At 37.2% G+C, this 9610-nt stretch overlaps 1 pseudogene; it reads left to right on the forward strand.

Moving 5' to 3' along the window:
- The first annotated feature begins 7134 nt into the window (after positions 1-7134).
- Positions 7135-7898, forward strand: LOC141504691 (eukaryotic translation initiation factor 4E pseudogene; annotated as a pseudogene).
- The last annotated feature ends 1712 nt before the right edge of the window (positions 7899-9610 follow it).

Raw genomic sequence — 9610 nt, forward strand, 5'->3', positions numbered from 1 at the left:
TTCCAGATCTGGAGGGTGGTGAAGGGAAGGGGGGGGATGTCCTCTAGGTAAATGTAGGAGATGGCATGAATTCAGGAAACAGATAATAGTCCAGTTTGGCTAAAATGAGGAGTACAGGAAAGAGAAAGATGACAGAGGTCCTTAAATGTTAGGGAAAGGGATTTCTATTTTATCCTAGAGGTTACAAGTCGCTCAAGGTAACTCGTTTTTGTGTAGAGGACTGGCATGGCTCTTCTCAAGTCTTGGGAAAGTTCTTTTGGCATCTAGGTAAAGGATGGGTTGGAGAGAGGGCAAAGACTGGGAAGGCCATGCATAGGGAAGACAAATGAGAGACTATGGTAAGAATACAATTTAGTGGGTAATGAGGTAAAAAATTAGGGTAGAGGTCATGAAAGTAGAAAACGATATAGAGACAAAAGAGGATGTGAATAGAGAATCTGCAAAACTTGGAAAATGATTTTTGAATGGGAGTTGAGTGACTCTCGGGTTTCAAATCAAGATGTTTGGGAGGATGGTGGTGCCCTCCAGAGAAATAAGAAATTTGGGAAAAGAGTCAAGTTTGGGAGTATGATGATGAATTCCATTTTGAGTTTTAGATGCTAGCATGTAAAGGCATCCAATAGGCAATTGGTAAAAACAGAACCAACATTTAGAAGAGAGAACAGAGTTGTAGATAGAGATCTAGGAGTCATATGCATAGTGGTGAAAATTGAAATTATGGAGATTATGGAGTTCACCAAGGAAGGTTTAGAGAGAAAAGAGGAAAGGGTCCAAGATGGCACTGTGAAAGACACCCACACTTGAAAGAAGACTGAGGAATGGTCTGACAGAGAGAAGTGGGAGAAAGAAGAGTATCCAGATGAAAGCATTAACTATCAACAGTGTAGAGGTCAAAGAAGTGGAGGGCAGAAAGATCATTGGATTTGGCACTGAAAATCACCCACAGCCTTGGAGAGCAGTTTCAGTAGAAATTGGTCAGAGGCCAGACTTGCAAGTATTGAGGTGAGAAGTAGAAACTGAGAGGGTAGCTAACTTTCTAGGAGTGGAAAAGGAAGACAGAGATATAGGAAAATACCCTAAGGGGATTAAAAAGTTCAAGTAAAGGTTTTCTACTTCCTCCTTTGGAAACTCAGTCACAGTCCAGGCCTGAGAATTAGGCTTAATATTATTATACTTTGTGGTACAAAGATCTTCCCTCTCACAGTGTCTGATTCAGAAAGGGAACTACGACAATAATGACTGATATTTAAAGCCTTCTGTAACCTTTTATCCTTCAAAAGGTACAGAAACCAACAGAAAGAAATTTTAGTCTAGACAGCCTTCTCACAAGAGGGTGATAGTTCCAGGAGGCTTGGAAGGAGATACTCAGTATTATAGAGTAGAGCAATTAAATATCTAAGAGATCAGAGTGTTTGTGACTCCATGGCAGGTAGTCCTGGACAATCCATGCAGGCAGACATAGAATCGGGCTAGAGATACTAAAGCAGAGTGAAACATTGTGGTTAGAGGTTACTCTTCAGATAAGCTAAGAGAGGTCTCTCTGTCTCTGTCTCTGTCTCTGTCTCTCTCTGTCTCTCCCTCTCCCCCTTCTCTCTCTCTCTGTCTCAATCTATCTCTCTATCTCTGTCTCTCTCCCCTCTTTCTCCTCTCTCCTCTCTTTTTCTCTTCTCTCTCCCTCTCCCCCTTCTCTCTCTCTCTCTCTCTCTTTCTCTCTCTCCTTTTCACTGTCTAATTCTCTCCCCCCTCCTTCTCCCCCCCTGCCCCCTCCATTCATCCCCTTCCTCCTCCCCCAAAATGCCTATGGGTCAGAGCCTAGGAACTGATTGGACTTGAAATTCAGCCAGAGTTACAACATGGACAATGAATTTAAAGCATGAGTTTGTGGATATTTGTGAGATTTCTTTTTTCAGACTTTGACTACTGAGGCTACAAAAATATTTGGACTTGCCTGATTTCAGGCACTGAAGTAGAATTCACACTAGATACCCAGGGTCATCAGCTGTTTAGAGAGTTTCCTATGCAAGGATATTTTTTTTTTTAGGTTTTTGCAAGGCAAATGGGGTTAAGTGGCTTGCCCAAGGCCACACAGCTAGGTAATTATTGTCTGAGACCGGATTTGAACCCAGGTACTCCTGACTCCAGGGCTGGTGCTTTATCCACTGTGCCACCTGGCCATCCCTACAAGGATAATTTTCTGGGTAAAAAGGAAAGTGGGATTGGAGAGACATGACAGATCTTTTACCTGAGCTGCATGCAGGTGTTCAGAGACTTAAGAAATTTTTATTTTATGAAGTAAAATATAACTCTAAACCATAACGTGAATTGTTTTCCTTTTAGGTCACTGAAAGTTGTAGAGACTCAAAATATTAATGGAATAGGAACAAAATATGAGCCAATTTGTGATAAATTTGTGCAATATTACATGTCAATGATCCTAAACTTAAAGGCCTCAACCATGTTGAGAGGAATATGGGCCCAGGTTGGGAGGGTAGGTACTTTTATTTTTAGGAAATCTTCTTATACTATCTATAAATTCAATATCAATCCTTTTCATATGGAAGATACTAAAGTCTCTACATGCAGGCTTCTATGCTACTTTTGGTTACACTGAAGAAAAGCCAAACAAAGGGATAGTATCACTGCTTGAGGGAGGATGGGGGCATGAAATCATTACTATTTATCAAAGAGAAGGAAGAGCTCTTCAATTTTTATGGAATATTTGCTTATTTTTTATTTTTTCCAACAAGAAGGTACCAAAGGAGAGAAAAGCTTTTGTGACTTGTGTAATCACAGGGGATATATCACCAACAGAGTTTCATTACTTATGGTCCTGTGGTGGCATAATTAAAAAAAAAAGATGGCAACCATGCCAGATGTGTCTCTGGAACATCTGTAAAGACATCAAACTCGCAGAATACTGGTGAAAGTCATTCTAACTCTTTGATCTGGGTCTCCCACCCAACCATTCCTGTACATTGGGAAGTCAGGTCAGTATTGTATAAGCTGCTGTTGAGTACATGCCTGCATACTAAAGAGATCAGGCAAAATTTTAGAGCCCTGCAAGAGGAGCCAACCATGATGCCTCTGCACCTTGGAAACTTCAGTGGCCATCAGACATCAGAGGTCACCTGGAGACAGACTGGAACCTGGTTGCTAGTACTACATAAGTTAGACTAGGATATATTGCTTACCATATGGAAGAACAATTATTTCCTACCCCAGAACAAAGATTGGGTTTTTTTGCCTTTTTATTTTTCATGCTTAACAGAGTACCTACACACATGCCTAAATACATAGTGTTTAATAAATGCTTGTTGAATTGAATAAAGATAAGGAACTGAATATGTATTTAGGCATCAAGAAAAGAATAAATAAGGAGAGATTGAAATTAAGAGAAAGGGAATTATTAATGGAATGAGGTCCTCAAAGAGAGGGGAAGGAAAGGAATCCAAGGAATAAGTGGAGCAGTTGGCTTGCCAAGAAAAGTGTCTTTATGCTCTAAGAGAACCTTTGTATAAACTAGCTAGAGGGGAGTTAATCTGGGAAATCATAGGTTTGCATAGAAGAAGTCTTATGCTACAGATCCTAGTGTAACAGTGACTATCCCATGGAGAATGTGTGGGGTCAGGCCTTCATTCTATACATATTCTGGCTCAAACATCTCCTATGATAGTAACAAAATTCATATGGAACAACAAAAGGTCAAGAATATCAAGGGAACTGATGAAAAAAATGTAAAGGAAGGTAGCCTTGATCTACCATATCCAAAACTAACTATAAAGTGGCAGTCATCAAAACTGCCTGGTACTGGTTAAGAAATAGAGTAATGGATCAGTGGACTAGGATAAGTTCACAAGAAACAGTAGTAAATGACTATAGTAATCTACTGTTTGACAAACCCAAAGACATTAATTTCTGGGATAAGAACTCACTATTTGACAAAAATTATTGGGAAAACTGGAAAATAATATCTCACACCCTTTATCAAAATAAGGTCAAAATGGGTACAGGATTTAGACATAAAGGGTGATACTGTAGATCAATTAAAAATTGAAGAAACACTATCTGTCAGATCTATAGGAAGGGGAGAAATTTGTGACCAAACAAGATTTAGAGTATATTATAAATTGCAAAAATGGATGATTTTTGACTATATTAAAAAGGTTTTGCATTAATAAAACCAATGCTTCCAAGATTAGAAGGAAAACAAAAAGCTGGGAAATAATTTTCACAGTTAGGGGTTCTAATAAAGGTCTCATTCCTAAAATATATAGAGAATTAAATCAAATTTATAAGATTATAAATCATTACCCAATTGATAAATGGTTAAAAGATACGAACAGGCAGTTTTCAAATCAAGAAATTAAAGCTATATATAATCATATGAAAAAATGCTCCAAGTCATTACTGATTAGAGAAATGCAAATTAAAACAACTATGAGGTAATACATCATACCTATCAAATTGACTAAGATGACAAAAAGGGAAAATGATTAAGGTTGAAGAGGTTGTGAGAGAATTGGAACATTAATGTATTGTTGGTGTAGCTGTGAACTGATCCTACTATTCTGGAGAGAAATATGGAACTATGTACAAAAAGCAATAAAACTGATCATACCCTTTGACCCAGCAATATCAATACTAGGCCTATATCCAGAAGAAAGCATAAAAAATGGTAAAAGTCCCACATGTTCCAAAATATTCATAGCAATTCTTTTTCTAGTGGCAAAGAATTAGAAATTGAGGAGATGCCCATCAATTGAGGAATGGTTGAACAATTTATGGTATATGAATGTTATGGAGTATTATTGTTCTATAAGAAACAATGGTCAGGGGCGGCTAGGTGGCGCAGTGGATAAAGCACTGGCCCTGGAGTCAGGAGTACCTGGGTTCAAATCTGGTCTCAGACACTTAATAATTACCTAGCTGTGTGGCCTTGGCCAAGCCACTTAACCCCATTTGCCTTGCAAAAAAAAAGAAAATAGAAACAATGGTCAAACTCTAGCTGAGCAAAGGGAGCAGAACCAAGAGAACATTGTACACATTAACAATAGCTCTGTGAGTTGATCAACCTTGTTGGATGCAGCTCCTCTCAGCAGTTCAGAAACCTAGGACAATCCTGGGAGACCTGTTATGAACAATGCTATCCACATTCAGAGAAAGAAAAAGAAAACAAAGACCTGTAGAATCTGAATGAACACTACGTTCACTTTTTTAAAATTTCTCTTGTGTTTTTCTTTTCCATCTCATGGTTTTCTTTCTTTTCCCTTAGTCCTAATTCCTCATTCAAAAAATGATTAATCTGTAAATATGTTAAACACAAATGTAAATGTACAATGTTTACCAGAATGTTCACCATTGGGGGAGGGGGATGAGAAGGCAGGGTAGAAGGAAATTATGTAATTTATAAATATGCATATACATATGGGTGAATGTTGAAAAACTTTCATAACATGTAATTGTAAAAATAAAATAAAATATCAATTGGGTTTTTTTTAAAAAGGCACATCTCCCATGAAATATTGAGCCTTTGCCCTGGTTACTTCCAGTGAGACATGTGCTTTTGTCTCTTGATAAAGGGCGCACACACACACACACACACACACACACACACACACACACACACATACACACACACTGATTGATCCCCATAAGTCCTACTCCCTTCTCCATCACAGCTGCTCAGTGACTGAGCAACAGGTAGATTATGAAATGAGAGGCAACTCTTCTGCAGTTGTGTGGCCTGCTCTCCCTTGATTTGTGGGGAAGGCAGGGGAGGAATAGAACTGCACATGACAGAGAAGATCTGAGACTGACTCTCAGATCCTTGAAACCTCTTCTGTTTTATGTCTTTCCTAGATTATATGTGACCAGAGTCCTTTGTTTTTGAAGAGGATCACTTGGTTCTCAAAAAGGATCAGTCGTTGAGGGGATGATGTCTTGAGATGACATGAACAAACAGTGAGCCTGAGACAAACACTTCTAGTCTTGCTGGCAACAGAAGGTGCACCTCTCAGATATGACTTTTCATAAGGGATGACTGGGGATTTATAGGAAAATGAGCCATGAATGTATGCATGCCAGGCTGACCAGAAGATATGAACCTTGAATAAACTACTCAGAGAGCACAAGCTTGAGGTGAAAAGGAAATCTATACAAACAAGCTATATCCAAGATTAAAAAAAAAATTAACAGAGGAATATCACTAGAGTTAAGAGGGATTTGGAAAATCTCCCAGTAGAAGACTGAATTTTAGTTAGGATTTAAAGGAAGGCTATACTGTGATGGATTGTAGAGAAACACTTTGTTTAAAAATCTCTCCCTTACTTTAGAGAGCCCTAGTACATAAGATGGGCAGAGAAGGAAAAGGAAGAATGGAAATAATAATAGCTAGAATTTACTTTTTGTTCTAAGATTTGAAAAGCATTTTATATATGCTCTCTGATTCAATTCTCACAATGTTTTCAGTTTGAAAAATTTTTTTAACCAAAGGGAATAATAGTAACTTTAATATCAATGCATATACTCCCTTGGAGAAGATCTGTTTTTTCCCAAAAATAAAGACAGTGTGATCTACCCACTCTTTTTAGAATTTAATTCGGTCCAGTTAGTAGTATATAATTTCTATATGATTTAGGTGATGTAAGCACTATTATTAATCCCCAGTTCACAGATGAGAAAACTGAAGCACCTATTAGTTAAGTGATTTGCCCAGGGTTACACAGTCATTAAGTATCTGAGAATTTGAACTCTGGTCTTTCTGATTGCAAGTCCAGCACTCTATTCACTGTGCCATCTAATATATAAAAGAGGATAGGAAATTCAGTCATATGGAGAATATAAAAAAGAACATACAAAAATATCCACAGAAGGCTATATAGAGAATCAAAGGAGTGTAGAGCAAGACATAATGAGAAGACCTTAACTTCTAAGGCCTCTTGTGTATTATCAAAGAGGTGGTGAACAATAGGATTGAAATGAGATATAAATTTTCAGACTAAGACAATATACTGATTTACTTTGCTAGACTACATTTATTTGTTACCAGGAAGATTTTTTAATGGGAGAGAGTGGAGTTATTGGGAAGCTATAGTAGATAATTAACAGTCTTAAAAAACTATTTTATGGGATCTAAGATGGCGACTGTGGAACCGGAAACCACCACCACTCCTAATCCCCCACCTGCAGAAGAAGAAAAAACTGAAACCAATCAGGAGGTTGCCAACCCTGAACACCACGTTAAACATCCACTACAGAACAGATGGGCACTCTGGTTTTTTAAAAATGATAAGAGTAAAACTTGGCAAGCCAACCTTTGTCTGATCTCTAAGTTTGATACTGTTGAGGACTTCTGGGCTTTATACAACCATATCCAGCTGTCTAGTAATCTAATGCCTGGCTGTGACTACTCACTTTTTAAGGATGGGATCGAGCCTATGTGGGAAGATGAAAAAAACAAATGAGGAGGACGATGGCTAATTACATTAAACAAACAGCAGAGACGAAGTGACCTTGATGGCTTTTGCCTAGAGACACTGCTGTGCCTTATTGGGGAGTCATTTGATGACTACAGTGATGATGTGTGAGGAGCTGTTGTTAATGTTAGAGCTAAAGGCGATAAGATAGCAATATGGACTGCTGAGTGTGAAAACAGAGAAGCTGTTACACATATAGGGAAGGTATACAAGGAAAGGTTAGGACTTCCTCCAAAGATAGTGATTGGTTATCAGTCCCATGCAGACACAGCTACTAAGAGCGGCTCCACCACTAAAAATAAGTTTGTTGTTTAAGGAGACACCTTCTGAGTATTCTTTCATAGGAGACTGCGTCAAGCAATTGAGATTTGAGAGCTGAACCAAAGTCTCTTCAAAAGCAGAGTGGACTGCATTTAAATTTGATTTCCATCTAAATGTTGCTAAGATGTATGAGAAGTCTCATTCACCTTTGTCTTGTACTTCTGTGTTCAAATTTTTTTCTATTTTGACTAGAGTAACTATTATCCCAATCAAAGAATTACAGTACACATCATCCCCAGAATCCATAAATGTGTTCCTGGCCCACTCTGTAATAGCTTAGTAGAAGCATTACTATTACAAAAACATTTATCTATCCACAATATTCAGAAAAGAACTTGCATGTCTTTACCTTACAGAGAATTACTTCTGTTGTACATTGCATTGCATGCGGTAACATATTTTACTGGTTTGGAAGAGTATGATGCATACCATTTTCTAGCAATTTTCTTTGTTTCTTCTTTACAGCATTATTTTTTGCTGTAATCTATGCTGATGGCTGCTAGATTTAATTTATTTGTTTCCCTACTTGATAACATTAGTGATTCTGATTTCATTTGTGTTTTTTTTGTTTTGTTTTGGTTTTTTGTTTGGGTTTTTTTTTTGCTCATGTAACATTGGTGAAGGATCTGGGAATATGACATAAAGGTGGAATAAACATTAATTTTGTGCAAAAAAAACTATTTTTTGTCTTGGGAAATATTAAATATCAATTTCTTAACAGATTATAATGGTAGTTTTTAAGTTAAGTTATTGAATCCTGTTTAAGTTCTGTAAGTGCATGTTTGTGATTCTTTTATGATTAAGCATTTCTTGTGTATGGAGGAACAAATTATCTGTCCCATATCCAATTCACAGTATACATTTAGTATTTTTGATAGTTCCCATTTGAAGAAAAACCTTTTAGGTATGAGTCATAACTTTTTTTTTTGAGAGTTAAGAGTTTTAGTTTTATTTTTTCCTACCAATCATAGTTTTTTGCAAGGTTTTGAGTTTTACAGTTTTCCACCTCCCTCCCTTCCATCTACCCTCCTCCCAACAGAAGGCAATCTGATACAGGCTTTACATTTGCATCCATGATAAGCATATATTGAAACTGAACTTGTTATGAGAGAAGGAGCAGTCCAAAAGGAAGAAAGAAAACATTAGAGATAGCAAAATTACGTATTACATAAAAAGACTTTTAAAAATTGAAGATAATAAGCTTTGATCTTCATTTAAACTCCATAGTTCCTTCTCTGTATACAGATGATTTTCTCCATCACAAATCCCCTAAAATTATCCCTGATTATTACACTGATGGAATGAGCAAGTTCATCATGATTGATCATCACCCCATGTTGTTGTTAGTGTATATAATGTTCTTCTGGTTCTGCTCATCTGGGAGCTTAAATTAAAACGGAAGTAAAACTGTCCCAGGGTTTCCCAGATAAAAGTTTTAATGAATATATATGTATATATATATATATATATATATTTTTTTTTTTTTGCTAGGCAATGAGGTTAAGTGGCTTGCCCAAGGCCACACAGATAGGTAATTATTAAGTGTCTGAGACCAGATTTGAACCCATGTTCCTGACTCCAGGGCCAGTGCTTTTATCCACTGAGCCACCTAGCCTCCCCTTTAATGGATATTTAAAAAAAATAGTCCTCTTTCATTTGGTCACCTCAGAATTATATCTAGTTCAAACCAAATGCCTAAGCACAGACTAAGTGGTATATTATCCCAGGTCCTCATGATTAGAAATCAAAGACAATCAGTTTAAGGGATGATTTTTATTCCTAGGTCAACAAAGAAAATTAATCTATGACTAAAT

This window comes from Macrotis lagotis, chromosome 1 (assembly GCF_037893015.1).
Source record: "Macrotis lagotis isolate mMagLag1 chromosome 1, bilby.v1.9.chrom.fasta, whole genome shotgun sequence".
NCBI lineage: Eukaryota > Metazoa > Chordata > Mammalia > Peramelemorphia > Peramelidae > Macrotis > Macrotis lagotis.